Source organism: Oncorhynchus mykiss, unplaced genomic scaffold, assembly GCF_013265735.2.
Source record: "Oncorhynchus mykiss isolate Arlee unplaced genomic scaffold, USDA_OmykA_1.1 un_scaffold_362, whole genome shotgun sequence".
Taxonomy (NCBI): domain Eukaryota; kingdom Metazoa; phylum Chordata; class Actinopteri; order Salmoniformes; family Salmonidae; genus Oncorhynchus; species Oncorhynchus mykiss.
This window is the reverse complement of record NW_023493810.1, coordinates 1-20,898: the sequence shown is the minus strand read 5'-3', so window position 1 is coordinate 20,898 and position 20,898 is coordinate 1. Positions and strand designations below refer to the sequence as shown.

Below are 20,898 nucleotides of genomic sequence, written 5' to 3'. Positions count from 1 at the left end.
AACACAGATTTCCTCCTCAGGGGTTTGCATACTTGTCGAAATGACATGTTCAAAACTTCCTGCATTGGCCGGGAATCGAACCCGGGCCTCCCGCGTGGCAGGCGAGAATTCTACCACTGAACAACAATGCCTTGGAAGGCTGAGTTAACCTCAAAGGCAGGAAATTGTATCATAAAGCTTTTTTCCAAAATATGTTCCACTTTGTGGGCTCAGCAACATTGTTCACCCTAAAAAAAGAGCAGTACTTTCTCCCCGTCGGGGAATTGAACCCCGGTCTCCCGCGTGACAGGCGGGGATACTCACCACTATACTAACGAGGAGCAGGTGGGTTGGAACTTTGAAAAAACGTGGAGCGATTGGTACTAACCCTAAATTTGGAATGTTGGGCTTAAACCCTTCTAACAAAAATATCTGTAGAGACTGAATGGTTGGAGCTAGGAACTACTATGACCCAGCTATGGAAAGCTGAGACTCTCACAAACACGTACATGTAATCGATTTTGCTCTATACTGCTCACAAGCCACACAATACTAGTTTGCAGGTGAGGCGTTTGTGGGTAATCCCAGGACATTGTCACAAATGCCAAACTCAAGACAGTTGTCACTGACAAGTTGGTTACTCTTTCCCATTTAACAACTAAAGCCTTGCAAAAAGTTAATCACCTCACACACTGGAAATCTGCAATGGATTCACCAAAGTCTACTGAGAATGAGTAAATGTTCAAAGTCTTATTTTTCAAGAGTCAGTTGAGAATTCGACCAAGACCAGAGATTTCTGTTTGCCTGGCAATCTAACACAGATTTCCTCCTCAGGGGTTTGCATACTTGTCGAAATGACATGTTCAAAACTTCCTGCATTGGCCGGGAATCGAACCCGGGCCTCCCGCGTGGCAGGCGAGAATTCTACCACTGAACAACCAATGCCTTGGAAGGCTGAGTTAACCTCAAAGGCAGGAAATTGTATCATAAAGCTTTTTTTCCAAAAATATGTTCCACTTTGTGGGCTCAGCAACATTGTTCACCCTAAAAAAGAGCAGTACTTTCTCCCCGTCGGGGAATTGAACCCCGGTCTCCCGCGTGACAGGCGGGGATACTCACCACTATACTAACGAGGAGCAGGTGGGTTGGAACTTTGAAAAAACGTGGAGCGTTGGTACTAACCCTAAATTTGGAATGTTGGGCTTAAACCCTTCTAACAAAAATATCTGTAGAGACTGAATGGTTGGAGCTAGGAACTACTATGACCCAGCTATGGAAAGCTGAGACTCTCACAAACACGTACATGTAATCGATTTTGCTCTATACTGCTCACAAACCACACAATACTAGTTTGCAGGTGAGGCGTTTGTGGGTAATCCCAGGACATTGTCACAAATGCCAAACTCAAGACAGTTGTCACTGACAAGTTGGTTACTCTTTCCCATTTAACAACTAAAGCCTTGCAAAAAGTTAATCACCTCACACACTGGAAATCTGCAATGGATTCACCAAAGTCTACTGAGAATGAGTAAATGTTCAAAGTCTTATTTTTCAAGAGTCAGTTGAGAATTCGACCAAGACCAGAGATTTCTGTTTGCCTGGCAATCTAACACAGATTTCCTCCTCAGGGGTTTGCATACTTGTCGAAATGACATGTTCAAAACTTCCTGCATTGGCCGGGAATCGAACCCGGGCCTCCCGCGTGGCAGGCGAGAATTACCAACTGAACAACCAATGCCTTGGAAGGCTGAGTTAACCTCAAAGGCAGGAAATTGTATCATAAAGCTTTTTTTCCAAGAATATGTTCCACTTTGTGGGCTCAACAACACATTGTTCACCCTAAAAAAAGAGCAGTACTTTCTCCCCGTCGGGGAATTGAACCCCGGTCTCCGGCGTGACAGGCGGGATAACTCACCACTATACTAACGAGGAGCAGGTGGGTTGGAACTTTGAAAAAACGTGGAGCATTGGTACTAACCCTAAATTTGGAATTTTGGGCTTAAACCCTTCTAACAAAATATCTGTAGAGACTGAATGGTTGGAGCTAGGAACTACTATGACCCAGCTATGGAAAGCTGAGACTCTCACAAACACGTACATGTAATCGATTTTGCTCTATACCGCTCACAAGCCACACAATACTAGTTTGCAGGTGAGGCGTTTGTGGGTAATCCCAGGACATTGTCACAAATGCCAAACTCAAGACAGTTGTCCACTGACAAGTTGGTTACTCTTTCCCATTTAACAACTAAAGCCTTGCAAAAAGTTAATCACCTCACACACTGGAAATCTGCAATGGATTCACCAAAGTCTACTGAGAATGAGTAAATGTTCAAAGTCTTATTTTTCAAGAGTCAGTTGAGAATTCGACCAAGACCAGAGATTTCTGTTTGCCTGGCAATCTAACACAGATTTCCTCCTCAGGGGTTTGCATACTTGTCGAAATGACATGTTCAAAACTTCCTGCATTGGCCGGGAATCGAACCCGGGCCTCCCGCGTGGCAGGCGAGAATTCTACCACTGAACAACCAATGCCTTGGAAGGCTGAGTTAACCTCAAAGGCAGGAAATTGTATCATAAAGCTTTTTTTCCAAGAATATGTTCCACTTTGTGGGCTCAACAACATTGTTCACCCTAAAAAAAGAGCAGTACTTTCTCCCCGTCGGGAATTGAACCCCGGTCTCCGGCGTGACAGGCGGGGATACTCACCACTATACTAACGAGGAGCAGGTGGGTTGGAACTTTTGAAAAAACGTGGAGCATTGGTACTAACCCTAAATTTGGAATTTTGGGCTTAAACCCTTCTAACAAAATATCTGTAGAGACTGAATGGTTGGAGCTAGGAACTACTATGACCCAGCTATGGAAAGGCTGAGACTCTCACAAACACGTACATGTAATCGATTTTGCTCTATACGCTCACAAGCCACACAATACTAGTTTGCAGGTGAGGCGTTTGTGGGTAATCCCAGGACATTGTCACAAATGCCAAACTCAAGACAGTTGTCACTGACAAGTTGGTTACTCTTTCCCATTTAACAACTAAAGCCTTGCAAAAAGTTAATCACCTCACACACTGGAAATCTGCAATGGATTCACCAAAGTCTACTGAGAATGAGTAAATGTTCAAAGTCTTATTTTTCAAGAGTCAGTGAGAATTCGACCAAGACCAGAGATTCTGTTTGCCTGGCAATCTAACACAGATTTCCTCCTCAGGGGTTTGCATACTTGTCGAAATGACATGTTCAAAACTTCCTGCATTGGCCGGGAATCGAACCCGGGGCCTCCCGCGTGGCAGGCGAGAATTCTACCACTGAACAACCAATGCCTTGGAAGGGCTGAGTTAACCTCAAAGGCAGGAAATTGGTATCATAAAGCTTTTTTTCCAAGAATATGTTCCACTTTGTGGGCTCAACAACATATTTCACCCTAAAAAAGAGCAGTACTTTCTCCCTGTCGGGGAATTGAACCCCGGTCTCCCGCGTGACAGGCGGGGATACTCACCACTATACTAACGAGGAGCAGGTGGGTTGGAACTTTTGAAAAAACGTGGAGCATTGGTACTAACCCTAAATTTGGAATGTTGGGCTTAAACCCTTCTAACAAAAATATCTGTAGAGACTGAATGGTTGAGCTAGGAACTACTATGACCCGCTATGGAAAGCTGAGACTCTCACAAACGTACATGTAATCGATTTTTGCTCTATACCGCTCACAGCCACACAATACTAGTTTGCAGGTGAGGCGTTTTGTGGGTAATCCCAGGACATTGTCACAAATGCCAAACTCAAGACAGTTGTCACTGACAAGTTGGTTACTCTTTCCCATTTAACAACTAAAGCCTTGCAAAAAGTTAATCACCTCACACACTGGAAATCTGCAATGGATTCACCAAAGTCTACTGAGAATGAGGTAAATGTTCAAGTCTTATTTTTCAAGAGTCAGTTGAGAATTCGACCAAGACCAGAGATTTCTGTTTGCCTGGCAATCTAACACAGATTTCCTCCTCAGGGGTTTGCATACTTGTCGAAATGACATGTTCAAAACTTCCTGCATTGGCGGGAATCGAACCCGGGCCTCCCGCGTGGCAGGCGAGAATTCTACCACTGAACAACCAATGCCTTGAAGGCTGAGTTAACCTCAAAGGCAGGAAATTGTATCATAAAGCTTTTTTTCCAAGAATATGTTCCACTTTGTGGGCTCAACAACATTGTTCACCCTAAAAAAAGAGCAGTACTTTCTCCCCGTCGGGGAATTGAACCCAGGTCTCCGGCGTGACAGGCGGGGATACTCACCACTATACTAACGAGGAGCAGGTGGGTTGGAACTTTGAAAAAACGTGGAGCATTGGTACTAACCCTAAATTTGGAATTTTGGGCTTAAACCCTTCTAACAAAAATATCTGTAGAGACTGAATGGTTGGAGCTAGGAACTACTATGACCCAGCTATGGAAAGCTGAGACTCTCACAAACACGTACATGTAATCGATTTTGCTCTATACCGCTCACAAGCCACACAATACTAGTTTGCAGGTGAGGCGTTTGTGGGTAATCCCAGGACATTGTCACAAATGCCAAACTCAAGACAGTTGTCACTGACAAGTTGGTTACTCTTTCCATTAACAACTAAAGCCTTGCAAAAAAGTTAATCACCTCACACACTGGAAATCTGCAATGGATTCACCAAAGTCTACTGAGAATGAGTAAATGTTCAAAGTCTTATTTTTCAAGAGTCAGTTGAGAATTCGACCAAGACCAGAGATTTCTGTTTGCCTGGCAATCTAACACAGATTTCCTCCTCAGGGGTTTGCATACTTGTCGAAATGACATGTTCAAAACTTCCTGCATTGGCCGGGAATCGAACCCGGGCCTCCCGCGTGGCAGGCGAGAATTCTACCACTGAACAACCAATGCCTTGGAAGGCTGAGTTAACCTCAAAGGCAGGAAATTGTATCATAAAGCTTTTTTTCCAAGAATATGTTCCACTTTGTGGGCTCAACAACATTGTTCACCCTAAAAAAGAGCAGTACTTTCTCCCCGTCGGGGAATTGAACCCCGGTCTCCGGCGTGACAGGCGGGGATACTCACCACTATACTAACGAGGAGCAGGTGGGTTGGAACTTTGAAAAAACGTGGAGCATTGGTACTAACCCTAAATTGGAATTTTGGGCTTAAACCCTTCTAACAAAAATATCTGTAGAGACTGAATGGTTGGAGCTAGGAACTACTATGACCCAGCTATGGAAAGCTGAGACTCTCACAAACACGTACATGTAATCGATTTTGCTCTATACCGCTCACAAGCCACACAATACTAGTTTGCAGGTGAGGCGTTTGTGGGTAATCCCAGGACATTGTCACAAATGCCAAACTCAAGACAGTTGTCACTGACAAGTTGGTTACTCTTTCCCATTTAACAACTAAAGCCTTGCAAAAAGTTAATCACCTCACACACTGGAAATCTGCAATGGATTCACCAAAGTCTACTGAGAATGAGTAAATGTTCAAAGTCTTATTTTTCAAGAGTCAGTTGAGAATTCGACCAAGACCAGAGATTTCTGTTTGCCTGGCAATCTAACACAGATTTTCCTCCTCAGGGTTTGCATACTTGTCGAAATGACATGTTCAAAACTTCCTGCATTGGCCGGGAATCGAACCCGGGCCTCCCGCGTGGCAGGCGAGAATTCTACCACTGAACAACCAATGCCTTGGAAGGCTGAGTTAACCTCAAAGGCAGGAAATTGTATCATAAAGCTTTTTTTTCCAAGAATATGTTCCACTTTGTGGGCTCAACAACATATTTCACCCTAAAAAAAGAGCAGTACTTTCTCCCTGTCGGGGAATTGAACCCCGGTCTCCCGCAGTGACAGGCGGGGATACTCACCACTATACTAACGAGGAGCAGGTGGGTTGAACTTTGAAAAAACGTGGAGCATTGGTACTAACCCTAAATTTGGAATGTTGGGCTTAAACCCTTCTAACAAAAATATCTGTAGAGGACTGAATGGTTGGAGCTAGGAACTACTATGACCCCGCTATGGAAAGCTGAGACTCTCACAAACACGTACATGTAATCGATTTTGCTCTATACCGCTCACAAGCCACACAATACTAGTTTGCAGGTGAGGCGTTTGTGGGTAATCCCAGGACATTGTCACAAATGCCAAACTCAAGACAGTTTGTCACTGACAAGTTGGTTACTCTTTCCCATTTAACAACTAAAGCCTTGCAAAAAGTTAATCACCTCACACACTGGAAATCTGCAATGGATTCACCAAGTCTACTGAGAATGAGTAAATGTTCAAAGTCTTATTTTTCAAGAGTCAGTTGAGAATTCGACCAAGACCAGAGATTTCTGTTTGCCTGGCAATCTAACACAGATTTCCTCCTCAGGGGTTTGCATACTTGTCGAAATGACATGTTCAAAACTTCCTGCATTGGCCGGGAATCGAACCCGGGCCTCCCGCGTGGCAGGCGAGAATTCTACCACTGAACAACCAATGCCTTGGAAGGCTGAGTTAACCTCAAAGGCAGGAAATTGTATCATAAAGCTTTTTTTCCAAGAATATGTTCCACTTTGTGGGCTCAACAACATTGTTCACCCTAAAAAAAGAGCAGTACTTTCTCCCCGTCGGGGAATTGAACCCCGGTCTCCGGCGTGACAGGCGGGGATACTCACCACTATACTAACGAGGAGCAGGTGGGTTGGAACTTTGAAAAAACGTGGAGCATTGGTACTAACCCTAAATTTGGAATTTTGGGCTTAAAACCCTTCTAACAAAAATATCTGTAGAGACTGAATGGTTGGAGCTAGGAACTACTATGACCCAGCTATGGAAAGCTGAGACTCTCACAAACACGTACATGTAATCGATTTTGCTCTATACCGCTCACAAGCCACACAATACTAGTTTGCAGGTGAGGCGTTTGTGGGTAATCCCCAGGACATTGTCACAAATGCCAAACTCAAGACAGTTGTCACTGACAAGTTGGTTACTCTTTCCCATTTAACAACTAAAGCCTTGCAAAAAGTTAATCACCTCACACACTGGAAATCTGCAATGGATTCACCAAAGTCTACTGAGAATGAGTAAATGTTCAAAGTCTTATTTTTCAAGAGTCAGTTGAGAATTCGACCAAGACCAGAGATTTCTGTTTGCCTGGCAATCTAACACAGATTTCCTCCTCAGGGGTTTGCATACTTGTCGAAATGACATGTTCAAACTTCCTGCATTGGCCGGGAATCGAACCCGGGCCTCCCGCGTGGCAGGCGAGAATTCTACCACTGAACAACCAATGCCTTGGAAGGCTGAGTTAACCTCAAGGCAGGAAATTGTATCATAAAGCTTTTTTTCCAAGAATATGTTCCACTTTGTGGGCTCAACAACATTGTTCACCCTAAAAAAAAGAGCAGTACTTTCTCCCGTGGGGGAATTGAACCCCGGTCTCCCGCGTGACATGGCGGGGATACTCACCACTATACTAACGAGGAGCAGGTGGGTTGGAACTTTGAAAAAACGTGGAGCATTGGTACTAACCCTAAATTTGGAATGTTGGGCTTAAAACCCTTCTAACAAAAATATCTGTAGAGACTGAATGGTTGGAGCTAGGAACTACTATGACCCCGCTATGGAAAGCTGAGACTCTCACAAACACGTACATGTAATCGATTTTGCTCTATACCGCTCACAAGCCACACAATACTAGTTTGCAGGTGAGGCGTTTGTGGGTAATCCCAGGACATTGTCACAAATGCCAAACTCAAGACAGTTGTCACTGACAAGTTGGTTACTCTTTCCCATTTAACAACTAAAGCCTTGCAAAAAGTTAATCACCTCACACACTGGAAATCTGCAATGGATTCACCAAAGTCTACTGAGAATGAGTAAATGTTCAAAGTCTTATTTTTCAAGAGTCAGTTGAGAATTCGACCAAGACCAGAGATTTCTGTTTGCCTGGCAATCTAACACAGATTTCCTCCTCAGGGGTTTGCATACTTGTCGAAATGACATGTTCAAAACTTCCTGCATTGGCCGGGAATCGAACCCGGGCCTCCCGCGTGGCAGGCGAGAATTCTACCACTGAACAACCAATGCCTTGGAAGGCTGAGTTAACCTCAAAGGCAGGAAATTGTATCATAAAGCTTTTTTTTCCAAGAATATGTTCCACTTTGTGGGCTCAACAACATTGTTCACCCTAAAAAAAGAGCAGTACTTTCTCCCCGTGGGGGAATTGAACCCCGGTCTCCCGCGTGACAGGCGGGATACTCACCACTATACTAACGAGGAGCAGGTGGGTTGGAACTTTGAAAAAACGTGGAGCATTGGTACTAACCCTAAATTTGGAATGTTGGGCTTAAACCCTTCTAACAAAAATATCTGTAGAGACTGAATGGTTGGAGCTAGGAACTACTATGACCCCGCTATGGAAAGCTGAGACTCTCACAAACACGTACATGTAATCGATTTTGCTCTATACCGCTCACAAGCCACACAATACTAGTTTGCAGGTGAGGCGTTTGTGGGTAATCCCAGGACATTGTCACAAATGCCAAACTCAAGACAGTTGTCACTGACAAGTTGGTTACTCTTTCCCATTTAACAACTAAAGCCTTGCAAAAAGTTAATCACCTCACACACTGGAAATCTGCAATGGATTCACCAAAGTCTACTGAGAATGAGTAAATGTTCAAAGTCTTATTTTTCAAGAGTCAGTTGAGAATTCGACCAAGACCAGAGATTTCTGTTTGCCTGGCAATCTAACACAGATTTCCTCCTCAGGGGTTTGCATACTTGTCGAAATGACATGTTCAAAACTTCCTGCATTGGCCGGGAATCGAACCCGGGCCTCCCGCGTGGCAGGCGAGAATTTCTACCACTGAACAACCAATGCCTTGGAAGGCTGAGTTAACCTCAAAGGCAGGAAATTGTATCATAAAGCTTTTTTTCCAAGAATATGTTCCACTTTGTGGGCTCAACAACATTGTTCACCCTAAAAAAAGAGCAGTACTTTCTCCCCGTCGGGGAATTGAACCCCGGTCTCCGGCGTGACAGGCGGGGATACTCACCACTATACTAACGAGGAGCAGGTGGGTTGGAACTTTGAAAAAACGTGGAGCATTGGTACTAACCCTAAATTTGGAATTTTGGGCTTAAACCCTTCTAACAAAAATATCTGTAGAGACTGAATGGTTGGAGCTAGGAACTACTATGACCCAGCTATGGAAAGCTGAGACTCTCACAAACACGTACATGTAATCGATTTTGCTCTATACCGCTCACAAGCCACACAATACTAGTTTGCAGGTGAGGCGTTTGTGGGTAATCCCAGGACATTGTCACAAATGCCAAACTCAAGACAGTTGTCACTGACAAGTTGGTTACTCTTTCCCATTTAACAACTAAAGCCTTGCAAAAAGTTAATCACCTCACACACTGGAAATCTGCAATGGATTCACCAAAGTCTACTGAGAATGAGTAAATGTTCAAAGTCTTATTTTTCAAGAGTCAGTTGAGAATTCGACCAAGACCAGAGATTTCTGTTTGCCTGGCAATCTAACACAGATTTCCTCCTCAGGGGTTTGCATACTTGTCGAAATGACATGTTCAAAACTTCCTGCATTGGCCGGGAATCGAACCCGGGCCTCCCGCGTGGCAGGCGAGAATTCTACCACTGAACAACCAATGCCTTGGAAGGCTGAGTTAACCTCAAAGGCAGGAAATTGTATCATAAAGCTTTTTTTCCAAGAATATGTTCCACTTTGTGGGCTCAACAACATTGTTCACCCTAAAAAAAGAGCAGTACTTTCTCCCCGTCGGGGAATTGAACCCCGGTCTCCGGCGTGACAGGGCGGGGATACTCACCACTATACTAACGAGGAGCAGGTGGGTTGGAACTTTGAAAAAACGTGGAGCATTGGTACTAACCCTAAATTTGGAATTTTGGGCTTAAACCTTCTAACAAAAATATCTGTAGAGACTGAATGGTTGGAGCTAGGAACTACTATGACCCAGCTATGGAAAGCTGAGACTCTCACAAACACGTACATGTAATCGATTTTGCTCTATACCGCTCACAAGCCACACAATACTAGTTTGCAGGTGAGGCGTTTGTGGGTAATCCCAGGACATTGTCACAAATGCCAAACTCAAGACAGTTGTCACTGACAAGTTGGTTACTCTTTCCCATTTAACAACTAAAGCCTTGCAAAAAGTTAATCACCTCACACACTGGAAATCTGCAATGGATTCACCAAAGTCTACTGAGAATGAGTAAATGTTCAAAGTCTTATTTTTCAAGAGTCAGTTGAGAATTCGACCAAGACCAGAGATTTCTGTTTGCCTGGCAATCTAACACAGATTTCCTCCTCAGGGTTTTGCATACTTGTCGAAATGACATGTTCAAAACTTCCTGCATTGGCCGGGAATCGAACCCGGGCCTCCCGCGTGGCAGGCGAGAATTCTACCACTGAACAACCAATGCCTTGGAAGGCTGAGTTAACCTCAAAGGCAGGAAATTGTATCATAAAGCTTTTTTCCAAGAATATGTTCCACTTTGTGGGCTCAACAACATTGTTCACCCTAAAAAAAGAGCAGTACTTTCTCCCCGTCGGGGAATTGAACCCCGGTCTCCGGCGTGACAGGCAGGGATACTCACCACTATACTAACGAGGAGCAGGTGGGTTGGAACTTTGAAAAAAACGTGGAGCATTGGTACTAACCCTAAATTTGGAATTTTGGGCTTAAACCCTTCTAACAAAAATATCTGTAGAGACTGAATGGTTGGAGCTAGGAACTACTATGACCCAGCTATGGAAAGCTGAGACTCTCACAAACACGTACATGTAATCGATTTTGCTCTATACCGCTCACAAGCCACACAATACTAGTTTGCAGGTGAGGCGTTTGTGGGTAATCCCAGGACATTGTCACAAATGCCAAACTCAAGACAGTTGTCACTGACAAGTTGGTTACTCTTTCCCATTTAACAACTAAAGCCTTGCAAAAAGTTAATCACCTCACACACTGGAAATCTGCAATGGATTCACCAAAGTCTACTGAGAATGAGTAAATGTTCAAAGTCTTATTTTTCAAGAGTCAGTTGAGAATTCGACCAAGACCAGAGATTTCTGTTTGCCTGGCAATCTAACACAGATTTCCTCCTCAGGGGTTTGCATACTTGTCGAAATGACATGTTCAAAACTTCCTGCATTGGCCGGGAATCGAACCCGGGCCTCCCGCGTGGCAGGCGAGAATTCTACCACTGAACAACCAATGCCTTGGAAGGCTGAGTTAACCTCAAAGGCAGGAAATTGTATCATAAAGCTTTTTTTTCCAAGAATATGTTCCACTTTGTGGGCTCAACAACATTGTTCACCCTAAAAAAGAGCAGTACTTTCTCCCCGTGGGGGAATTGAACCCCGGTCTCCCGCGTGACAGGCGGGGATACTCACCACTATACTAACGAGGAGCAGGTGGGTTGGAACTTTGAAAAAACGTGGAGCATTGGTACTAACCCTAAATTTGGAATGTTGGGCTTAAACCCTTCTAACAAAAATATCTGTAGAGACTGAATGGTTGGAGCTAGGAACTACTATGACCCAGCTATGGAAAGCTGAGACTCTCACAAACACGTACATGTAATCGATTTTGCTCTATACCGCTCACAAGCCACACAATACTAGTTTGCAGGTGAGGCGTTTGTGGGTAATCCCAGGACATTGTCACAAATGCCAAACTCAAGACAGTTGTCACTGACAAGTTGGTTACTCTTTCCCATTTAACAACTAAAGCCTTGCAAAAAGTTAATCACCTCACACACTGGAAATCTGCAATGGATTCACCAAAGTCTACTGAGAATGAGTAAATGTTCAAAGTCTTATTTTTCAAGAGTCAGTTGAGAATTCGACCAAGACCAGAGATTTCTGTTTGCCTGGCAATCTAACACAGATTTCCTCCTCAGGGGTTTGCATACTTGTCGAAATGACATGTTCAAAACTTCCTGCATTGGCCGGGAATCGAACCCGGGCCTCCCGCGTGGCAGGCGAGAATTCTACCACTGAACAACCAATGCCTTGGAAGGCTGAGTTAACCTCAAAGGCAGGAAATTGTATCATAAAGCTTTTTTTTCCAAAAATATGTTCCACTTTGTGGGCTCAGCAACATTGTTCACCCTAAAAAAAGATTAGTACTTTCTCCCCGTGGGGGAATTGAACCCCGGTCTCCCGCGTGACAGGCGGGGATACTCACCACTATACTAACGAGGAGCAGGTGGGTTGGAACTTTGAAAAAACGTGGAGCATTGGTACTAACCCTAAATTTGGAATGTTGGGCTTAAACCCTTCTAACAAAAATATCTGTAGAGACTGAATGGTTGGAGCTAGGAACTACTATGACCCCGCTATGGAAAGCTGAGACTCTCACAAACACGTACATGTAATCGATTTTGCTCTATACCGCTCACAAGCCACACAATACTAGTTTGCAGGTGAGGCGTTTGTGGGTAATCCCAGGACATTGTCACAAATGCCAAACTCAAGACAGTTGTCACTGACAAGTTGGTTACTCTTTCCCATTTAACAACTAAAGCCTTGCAAAAAGTTAATCACCTCACACACTGGAAATCTGCAATGGATTCACCAAAGTCTACTGAGAATGAGTAAATGTTCAAAGTCTTATTTTTCAAGAGTCAGTTGAGAATTCGACCAAGACCAGAGATTTCTGTTTGCCTGGCAATCTAACACAGATTTCCTCCTCAGGGGTTTACATACTTGTCGAAATGACATGTTCAAAACTTCCTGCATTGGCCGGGAATCGAACCCGGGCCTCCCGCGTGGCAGGCGAGAATTCTACCACTGAACAACCAATGCCTTGGAAGGCTGAGTTAACCTCAAAGGCAGGAAATTGTATCATAAAGCTTTTTTTCCAAAAATATGTTCCACTTTGTGGGCTCAGCAACATTGTTCACCCTAAAAAAAGAGCAGTACTTTCTCCCCGTCGGGGAATTGAACCCCGGTCTCCCGCGTGACAGGCGGGGATACTCACCACTATACTAACGAGGAGCAGGTGGGTTGGAACTTTGAAAAAACGTGGAGCATTGGTACTAACCCTAAATTTGGAATTTTGGGCTTAAACCCTTCTAACAAAAATATCTGTAGAGACTGAATGGTTGGAGCTAGGAACTACTATGACCCCGCTATGGAAAGCTGAGACTCTCACAAACACGTACATGTAATCGATTTTGCTCTATACCGCTCACAAGCCACACAATACTAGTTTGCAGGTGAGGCGTTTGTGGGTAATCCCAGGACATTGTCACAAATGCCAAACTCAAGACAGTTGTCACTGACAAGTTGGTTACTCTTTCCCATTTAACAACTAAAGCCTTGCAAAAAGTTAATCACCTCACACACTGGAAATCTGCAATGGATTCACCAAAGTCTACTGAGAATGAGTAAATGTTCAAAGTCTTATTTTTCAAGAGTCAGTTGAGAATTCGACCAAGACCAGAGATTTCTGTTTGCCTGGCAATCTAACACAGATTTCCTCCTCAGGGGTTTACATACTTGTCGAAATGACATGTTCAAAACTTCCTGCATTGGCCGGGAATCGAACCCGGGCCTCCCGCGTGGCAGGCGAGAATTCTACCACTGAACAACCAATGCCTTGGAAGGCTGAGTTAACCTCAAAGGCAGGAAATTGTATCATAAAGCTTTTTTTCCAAGAATATGTTCCACTTTGTGGGCTCAACAACATTGTTCACCCTAAAAAAAGAGCAGTACTTTCTCCCCGTCGGGGAATTGAACCCGGTCTCCCGCGTGACAGGCGGGGATACTCACCACTATACTAACGAGGAGCAGGTGGGTTGGAACTTTGAAAAAACGTGGAGCATTGGTACTAACCCTAAATTTGGAATGTTGGGCTTAAACCCTTCTAACAAAAATATCTGTAGAGACTGAATGGTTGGAGCTAGGAACTACTATGACCCAGCTATGGAAAGCTGAGACTCTCACAAACACGTACATGTAATCGATTTTGCTCTATACCGCTCACAAGCCACACAATACTAGTTTGCAGGTGAGGCGTTTGTGGGTAATCCCAGGACATTGTCACAAATGCCAAACTCAAGACAGTTGTCACTGACAAGTTGGTTACTCTTTCCCATTTAACAACTAAAGCCTTGCAAAAAGTTAATCACCTCACACACTGGAAATCTGCAATGGATTCACCAAAGTCTACTGAGAATGAGTAAATGTTCAAAGTCTTATTTTTCAAGAGTCAGTTGAGAATTCGACCAAGACCAGAGATTTCTGTTTGCCTGGCAATCTAACACAGATTTCCTCCTCAGGGGTTTGCATACTTGTCGAAATGACATGTTCAAAACTTCCTGCATTGGCCGGGAATCGAACCCGGGCCTCCCGCGTGGCAGGCGAGAATTCTACCACTGAACAACCAATGCCTTGGAAGGCTGAGTTAACCTCAAAGGCAGGAAATTGTATCATAAAGCTTTTTTTCCAAAAATATGTTCCACTTTGTGGGCTCAGCAACATTGTTCACCCTAAAAAAAGATTAGTACTTTCTCCCCGTGGGGGAATTGAACCCCGGTCTCCCGCGTGACAGGCGGGGATACTCACCACTATACTAACGAGGAGCAGGTGGGTTGGAACTTTGAAAAAAACGTGGAGCATTGGTACTAACCCTAAATTTGGAATGTTGGGCTTAAACCCTTCTAACAAAAATATCTGTAGAGACTGAATGGTTGGAGCTAGGAACTACTATGACCCCGCTATGGAAAGCTGAGACTCTCACAAACACGTACATGTAATCGATTTTGCTCTATACCGCTCACAAGCCACACAATACTAGTTTGCAGGTGAGGCGTTTGTGGGTAATCCCAGGACATTGTCACAAATGCCAAACTCAAGACAGTTGTCACTGACAAGTTGGTTACTCTTTCCCATTTAACAACTAAAGCCTTGCAAAAAGTTAATCACCTCACACACTGGAAATCTGCAATGGATTCACCAAAGTCTACTGAGAATGAGTAAATGTTCAAAGTCTTATTTTTCAAGAGTCAGTTGAGAATTCGACCAAGACCAGAGATTTCTGTTTGCCTGGCAATCTAACACAGATTTCCTCCTCAGGGGTTTACATACTTGTCGAAATGACATGTTCAAAACTTCCTGCATTGGCCGGGAATCGAACCCGGGCCTCCCGCGTGGCAGGCGAGAATTCTACCACTGAACAACCAATGCCTTGGAAGGCTGAGTTAACCTCAAAGGCAGGAAATTGTATCATAAAGCTTTTTTTCCAAAAATATGTTCCACTTTGTGGGCTCAGCAACATTGTTCACCCTAAAAAAAGAGCAGTACTTTCTCCCCGTCGGGGAATTGAACCCCGGTCTCCCGCGTGAAAGGCAGGGATACTCACCACTATACTAACGAGGAGCAGGTGGGTTGGAACTTTGAAAAAACGTGGAGCATTGGTACTAACCCTAAATTTGGAATTTTGGGCTTAAACCCTTCTAACAAAAATATCTGTAGAGACTGAATGGTTGGAGCTAGGAACTACTATGACCCCGCTATGGAAAGCTGAGACTCTCACAAACACGTACATGTAATCGATTTTGCTCTATACCGCTCACAAGCCACACAATACTAGTTTGCAGGTGAGGCGTTTGTGGGTAATCCCAGGACATTGTCACAAATGCCAAACTCAAGACAGTTGTCACTGACAAGTTGGTTACTCTTTCCCATTTAACAACTAAAGCCTTGCAAAAAGTTAATCACCTCACACACTGGAAATCTGCAATGGATTCACCAAAGTCTACTGAGAATGAGTAAATGTTCAAAGTCTTATTTTTCAAGAGTCAGTTGAGAATTCGACCAAGACCAGAGATTTCTGTTTGCCTGGCAATCTAACACAGATTTCCTCCTCAGGGGTTTACATACTTGTCGAAATGACATGTTCAAAACTTCCTGCATTGGCCGGGAATCGAACCCGGGCCTCCCGCGTGGCAGGCGAGAATTCTACCACTGAACAACCAATGCCTTGGAAGGCTGAGTTAACCTCAAAGGCAGGAAATTGTATCATAAAGCTTTTTTTCCAAGAATATGTTCCACTTTGTGGGCTCAACAACATTGTTCACCCTAAAAAAAGAGCAGTACTTTCTCCCCGTCGGGGAATTGAACCCCGGTCTCCCGCGTGACAGGCGGGGATACTCACCACTATACTAACGAGGAGCAGGTGGGTTGGAACTTTGAAAAAACGTGGAGCATTGGTACTAACCCTAAATTTGGAATGTTGGGCTTAAACCCTTCTAACAAAAATATCTGTAGAGACTGAATGGTTGGAGCTAGGAACTACTATGACCCAGCTATGGAAAGCTGAGACTCTCACAAACACGTACATGTAATCGATTTTGCTCTATACCGCTCACAAGCCACACAATACTAGTTTGCAGGTGAGGCGTTTGTGGGTAATCCCAGGACATTGTCACAAATGCCAAACTCAAGACAGTTGTCACTGACAAGTTGGTTACTCTTTCCCATTTAACAACTAAAGCCTTGCAAAAAGTTAATCACCTCACACACTGGAAATCTGCAATGGATTCACCAAAGTCTACTGAGAATGAGTAAATGTTCAAAGTCTTATTTTTCAAGAGTCAGTTGAGAATTCGACCAAGACCAGAGATTTCTGTTTGCCTGGCAATCTAACACAGATTTCCTCCTCAGGGGTTTGCATACTTGTCGAAATGACATGTTCAAAACTTCCTGCATTGGCCGGGAATCGAACCCGGGCCTCCCGCGTGGCAGGTGAGAATTCTACCACTGAACAACCAATGCCTTGGAAGGCTGAGTTAACCTCAAAGGCAGGACATTGTATCATAAAGCTTTTTTTCCAAGAATATGTTCCACTTTGTGGGCTCAGCAACATTGTTCACCCTAAAAAAAGAGCAGTACTTTTTCCCTGTCGGGGAATTGAACCCCGGTCTCCCGCGTGACAGGCGGGGATACTCACCACTATACTAACGAGGAGCAGGTGGGTTGGAACTTTGAAAAAACGTGGAGCATTGGTACTAACCCTAAATTTGGAATTTTGGGCTTAAACCCTTCTAACAAAAATATCTGTAGAGACTGAATGGTTGGAGCTAGGAACTACTATGACCCAGCTATGGAAAGCTGAGACTCTCACAAACACGTACATGTAATCGATTTTGCTCTATACCGCTCACAAGCCACACAATACTAGTTTGCAGGTGAGGCGTTTGTGGGTAATCCCAGGACATTGTCACAAATGCCAAACTCAACTTTGAAAAAACGTGGAGCATTGGTACTAACCCTAAATTTGGAATTTTGGGCTTAAACCCTTCTAACAAAAATATCTGTAGAGACTGAATGGTTGGAGCTAGGAACTACTATGACCCAGCTATGGAAAGCTGAGACTCTCACAAACACGTACATGTAATCGATTTTGCTCTATACCGCTCACAAGCCACACAATACTAGTTTGCAGGTGAGGCGTTTGTGGGTAATCCCAGGACATTGTCACAAATGCCAAACTCAAGACAGTTGTCACTGACAAGTTGGTTACTCTTTCCCATTTAACAACTAAAGCCTTGCAAAAAGTTAATCACCTCACACACTGGAAATCTGCAATGGATTCACCAAAGTCTACTGAGAATGAGTAAATGTTCAAAGTCTTATTTTTCAAGAGTCAGTTGAGAATTCGACCAAGACCAGAGATTTCTGTTTGCCTGGCAATCTAACACAGATTTCCTCCTCAGGGGTTTACATACTTGTCGAAATGACATGTTCAAAACTTCCTGCATTGGCCGGGAATCGAACCCGGGCCTCCGCGTGGCAGGCGAGAATTCTACCACTGAACAACCAATGCCTTGGAAGGCTGAGTTAACCTCAAAGGCAGGAAATTGTATCATAAAGCTTTTTTTCCAAGAATATGTTCCACTTTGTGGGCTCAACAACATTGTTCACCCTAAAAAAAGAGCAGTACTTTCTCCCCGTCGGGGAATTGAACCCCGGTCTCCCGCGTGACAGGCGGGGATACTCACCACTATACTAACGAGGAGCAGGTGGGTTGGAACTTTGAAAAAACGTGGAGCATTGGTACTAACCCTAAATTTGGAATGTTGGGCTTAAACCCTTCTAACAAAAATATCTGTAGAGACTGAATGGTTGGAGCTAGGAACTACTATGACCCAGCTATGGAAAGCTGAGACTCTCACAAACACGTACATGTAATCGATTTTGCTCTATACCGCTCACAAGCCACACAATACTAGTTTGCAGGTGAGGCGTTTGTGGGTAATCCCAGGACATTGTCACAAATGCCAAACTCAAGACAGTTGTCACTGACAAGTTGGTTACTCTTTCCCATTTAACAACTAAAGCCTTGCAAAAAGTTAATCACCTCACACACTGGAAATCTGCAATGGATTCACCAAAGTCTACTGAGAATGAGTAAATGTTCAAAGTCTTATTTTTCAAGAGTCAGTTGAGAATTCGACCAAGACCAGAGATTTCTGTTTGCCTGGCAATCTAACACAGATTTCCTCCTCAGGGGTTTGCATACTTGTCGAAATGACATGTTCAAAACTTCCTGCATTGGCCGGGAATCGAACCCGGGCCTCCCGCGTGGCAGGTGAGAATTCTACCACTGAACAACCAATGCCTTGGAAGGCTGAGTTAACCTCAAAGGCAGGAAATTGTATCATAAAGCTTTTTTTCCAAGAATATGTTCCACTTTGTGGGCTCAGCAACATTGTTCACCCTAAAAAAAGAGCAGTACTTTCTCCCCGTCGGGGAATTGAACCCCGGTCTCCCGCGTGACAGGCGGGGATACTCACCACTATACTAACGAGGAGCAGGTGGGTTGGAACTTTGAAAAAACGTGGAGCATTGGTACTAACCCTAAATTTGGAATTTTGGGCTTAAACCCTTCTAACAAAAATATCTGTAGAGACTGAATGGTTGGAGCTAGGAACTACTATGACCCAGCTATGGAAAGCTGAGACTCTCACAAACACGTACATGTAATCGATTTTGCTCTATACCGCTCACAAGCCACACAATACTAGTATGCAGGTGAGGCGTTTGTGGGTAATCCCAGGACATTGTCACAAATGCCAAACTCAAGACAGTTGTCACTGACAAGTTGGTTACTCTTTCCCATTTAACAACTAAAGCCTTGCAAAAAGTTAATCACCTCACACACTGGAAATCTGCAATGGATTCACCAAAGTCTACTGAGAATGAGTAAATGTTCAAAGTCTTATTTTTCAAGAGTCAGTTGAGAATTCGACCAAGACCAGAGATTCTGTTTGCCTGGCAATCTAACACAGATTTCCTCCTCAGGGGTTTGCATACTTGTCGAAATGACATGTTCAAAACTTCCTGCATTGGCCGGGAATCGAACCCGGGCCTCCCGCGTGGCAGGCGAGAATTCTACCACTGAACAACCAATGCCTTGGAAGGCTGAGTTAACCTCAAAGGCAGGAAATTGTATTATAAAGCTTTTTTTCCAAGAATATGTTCCACTTTGTGGGCTCAACAACATTGTTCACCCTAAAAAAAAGAGCAGTACTTTCTCCCCGTGGGGGAATTGAACCCCGGTCTCCCGCGTGACAGGCGGGGATACTCACCACTATACTAACGAGGAGCAGGTGGGTTGGAACTTTGAAAAAACGTGGAGCATTGGTACTAACCCTAAATTTGGAATGTTGGGCTTAAACCCTTCTAACAAAAATATCTGTAGAGACTGAATGGTTGGAGCTAGGAACTACTATGACCCAGCTATGGAAAGCTGAGACTCTCACAAACACGTACATGTAATCGATTTTGCTCTATACCACTCACAAGCCACACAATACTAGTTTGCAGGTGAGGCGTTTGTGGGTAATCCCAGGACATTGTCACAAATGCCAAACTCAAGACAGTTGTCACTGACAAGTGGTTACTCTTTCCCATTTAACAACTAAAGCCTTGCAAAAAGTTAATCACCTCACACACTGGAAATCTGCAATGGATTCACCAAAGTCTACTGAGAATGAGTAAATGTTCAAAGTCTTATTTTTCAAGAGTCAGTTGAGAATTCGACCAAGACCAGATATTTCTGTTTGCCTGGCAATCTAACACAGATTTCCTCCTCAGGGGTTTGCATACTTGTCGAAATGACATGTTCAAAACTTCCTGCATTGGCCGGGAATCGAACCCGGGCCTCCCGCGTGGCAGGCGAGAATTCTACCACTGAACAACCAATGCCTTGGAAGGCTGAGTTAACCTCAAAGGCAGGAAATTGTATCATAAAGCTTTTTTTCCAAGAATATGTTCCACTTTGTGGGCTCAACAACATTGTTCACCCTAAAAAAAGAGCAGTACTTTCTCCCCGTGGGGGAATTGAACCCCGGTCTCCCGCGTGACAGGGGGGATACTCACCACTATACTAACGAGGAGCAGGTGGGTTGGAACTTTGAAAAAACGTGGAGCATTGGTACTAACCCTAAATTTGGAATTTGGGCTTAAACCCTTCTAACAAAAAATCTCTGTAGAGACTGAATGGTTGGAGCTAGGAACTACTATGACCCAGCTATGGAAAGCTGAGACTCTCACAAACACGTACATGTAATCGATTTGCTCTATACCGCTCACAAGCCACACAATACTAGTTTGCAGGTGAGGCGTTTTTGTGGTAATCCCAGGACATTGTCACAAATGCCAAACTCAAGACAGTTGTCACTGACAAGTTGGTTACTCTTTCCCATTTAACAACTAAAGCCTTGCAAAAAGTTAATCACCTCACACACTGGAAATCTGCAATGGATTCACCAAAGTCTACTGAGAATGAGTAAATGTTCAAAGTCTTATTTTTCAAGAGGTCAGTTGAGAATTCGACCAAGACCAGA

General features: G+C 44.0%; 26 non-coding genes across 26 annotated transcripts; all 26 read right to left on the bottom strand.

Moving 5' to 3' along the window:
• Nucleotides 1–248: 248 nt before the first annotated feature.
• trnad-guc lies at nucleotides 249–320 on the bottom strand. Its single transcript has one exon. It is a non-coding gene; the product is annotated as a tRNA-Asp (tRNA).
• Nucleotides 321–853: 533 nt separating this feature from the next.
• Nucleotides 854–924, bottom strand: trnag-gcc. The gene has a single exon. It is a non-coding gene; the product is annotated as a tRNA-Gly (tRNA).
• A 119-nt stretch (nucleotides 925–1,043) lies between these two features.
• trnad-guc lies at nucleotides 1,044–1,115 on the bottom strand. The gene has a single exon. It is a non-coding gene; the product is annotated as a tRNA-Asp (tRNA).
• A 1,328-nt stretch (nucleotides 1,116–2,443) lies between these two features.
• trnag-gcc lies at nucleotides 2,444–2,514 on the bottom strand. Its single transcript has one exon. It is a non-coding gene; the product is annotated as a tRNA-Gly (tRNA).
• A 721-nt stretch (nucleotides 2,515–3,235) lies between these two features.
• On the bottom strand, nucleotides 3,236–3,307 carry trnag-gcc. The gene has a single exon. It is a non-coding gene; the product is annotated as a tRNA-Gly (tRNA).
• A 1,515-nt stretch (nucleotides 3,308–4,822) lies between these two features.
• trnag-gcc lies at nucleotides 4,823–4,893 on the bottom strand. Its single transcript has one exon. It is a non-coding gene; the product is annotated as a tRNA-Gly (tRNA).
• Nucleotides 4,894–5,615: 722 nt separating this feature from the next.
• On the bottom strand, nucleotides 5,616–5,686 carry trnag-gcc. The gene has a single exon. It is a non-coding gene; the product is annotated as a tRNA-Gly (tRNA).
• A 726-nt stretch (nucleotides 5,687–6,412) lies between these two features.
• On the bottom strand, nucleotides 6,413–6,483 carry trnag-gcc. The gene has a single exon. It is a non-coding gene; the product is annotated as a tRNA-Gly (tRNA).
• Nucleotides 6,484–7,208: 725 nt separating this feature from the next.
• trnag-gcc lies at nucleotides 7,209–7,279 on the bottom strand. Its single transcript has one exon. It is a non-coding gene; the product is annotated as a tRNA-Gly (tRNA).
• A 725-nt stretch (nucleotides 7,280–8,004) lies between these two features.
• Nucleotides 8,005–8,075, bottom strand: trnag-gcc. Its single transcript has one exon. It is a non-coding gene; the product is annotated as a tRNA-Gly (tRNA).
• A 1,520-nt stretch (nucleotides 8,076–9,595) lies between these two features.
• trnag-gcc lies at nucleotides 9,596–9,666 on the bottom strand. The gene has a single exon. It is a non-coding gene; the product is annotated as a tRNA-Gly (tRNA).
• Nucleotides 9,667–10,390: 724 nt separating this feature from the next.
• On the bottom strand, nucleotides 10,391–10,461 carry trnag-gcc. Its single transcript has one exon. It is a non-coding gene; the product is annotated as a tRNA-Gly (tRNA).
• Nucleotides 10,462–11,185: 724 nt separating this feature from the next.
• On the bottom strand, nucleotides 11,186–11,256 carry trnag-gcc. Its single transcript has one exon. It is a non-coding gene; the product is annotated as a tRNA-Gly (tRNA).
• A 724-nt stretch (nucleotides 11,257–11,980) lies between these two features.
• Nucleotides 11,981–12,051, bottom strand: trnag-gcc. The gene has a single exon. It is a non-coding gene; the product is annotated as a tRNA-Gly (tRNA).
• Nucleotides 12,052–12,776: 725 nt separating this feature from the next.
• trnag-gcc lies at nucleotides 12,777–12,847 on the bottom strand. The gene has a single exon. It is a non-coding gene; the product is annotated as a tRNA-Gly (tRNA).
• A 120-nt stretch (nucleotides 12,848–12,967) lies between these two features.
• trnad-guc lies at nucleotides 12,968–13,039 on the bottom strand. Its single transcript has one exon. It is a non-coding gene; the product is annotated as a tRNA-Asp (tRNA).
• Nucleotides 13,040–13,571: 532 nt separating this feature from the next.
• Nucleotides 13,572–13,642, bottom strand: trnag-gcc. The gene has a single exon. It is a non-coding gene; the product is annotated as a tRNA-Gly (tRNA).
• Nucleotides 13,643–14,365: 723 nt separating this feature from the next.
• trnag-gcc lies at nucleotides 14,366–14,436 on the bottom strand. Its single transcript has one exon. It is a non-coding gene; the product is annotated as a tRNA-Gly (tRNA).
• A 725-nt stretch (nucleotides 14,437–15,161) lies between these two features.
• trnag-gcc lies at nucleotides 15,162–15,232 on the bottom strand. Its single transcript has one exon. It is a non-coding gene; the product is annotated as a tRNA-Gly (tRNA).
• A 120-nt stretch (nucleotides 15,233–15,352) lies between these two features.
• Nucleotides 15,353–15,424, bottom strand: trnae-uuc. Its single transcript has one exon. It is a non-coding gene; the product is annotated as a tRNA-Glu (tRNA).
• Nucleotides 15,425–15,956: 532 nt separating this feature from the next.
• trnag-gcc lies at nucleotides 15,957–16,027 on the bottom strand. Its single transcript has one exon. It is a non-coding gene; the product is annotated as a tRNA-Gly (tRNA).
• Nucleotides 16,028–16,147: 120 nt separating this feature from the next.
• Nucleotides 16,148–16,219, bottom strand: trnad-guc. Its single transcript has one exon. It is a non-coding gene; the product is annotated as a tRNA-Asp (tRNA).
• Nucleotides 16,220–17,993: 1,774 nt separating this feature from the next.
• Nucleotides 17,994–18,065, bottom strand: trnad-guc. Its single transcript has one exon. It is a non-coding gene; the product is annotated as a tRNA-Asp (tRNA).
• Nucleotides 18,066–18,788: 723 nt separating this feature from the next.
• trnad-guc lies at nucleotides 18,789–18,860 on the bottom strand. Its single transcript has one exon. It is a non-coding gene; the product is annotated as a tRNA-Asp (tRNA).
• A 531-nt stretch (nucleotides 18,861–19,391) lies between these two features.
• trnag-gcc lies at nucleotides 19,392–19,462 on the bottom strand. Its single transcript has one exon. It is a non-coding gene; the product is annotated as a tRNA-Gly (tRNA).
• A 724-nt stretch (nucleotides 19,463–20,186) lies between these two features.
• Nucleotides 20,187–20,257, bottom strand: trnag-gcc. Its single transcript has one exon. It is a non-coding gene; the product is annotated as a tRNA-Gly (tRNA).
• Nucleotides 20,258–20,898: the final 641 nt, after the last annotated feature.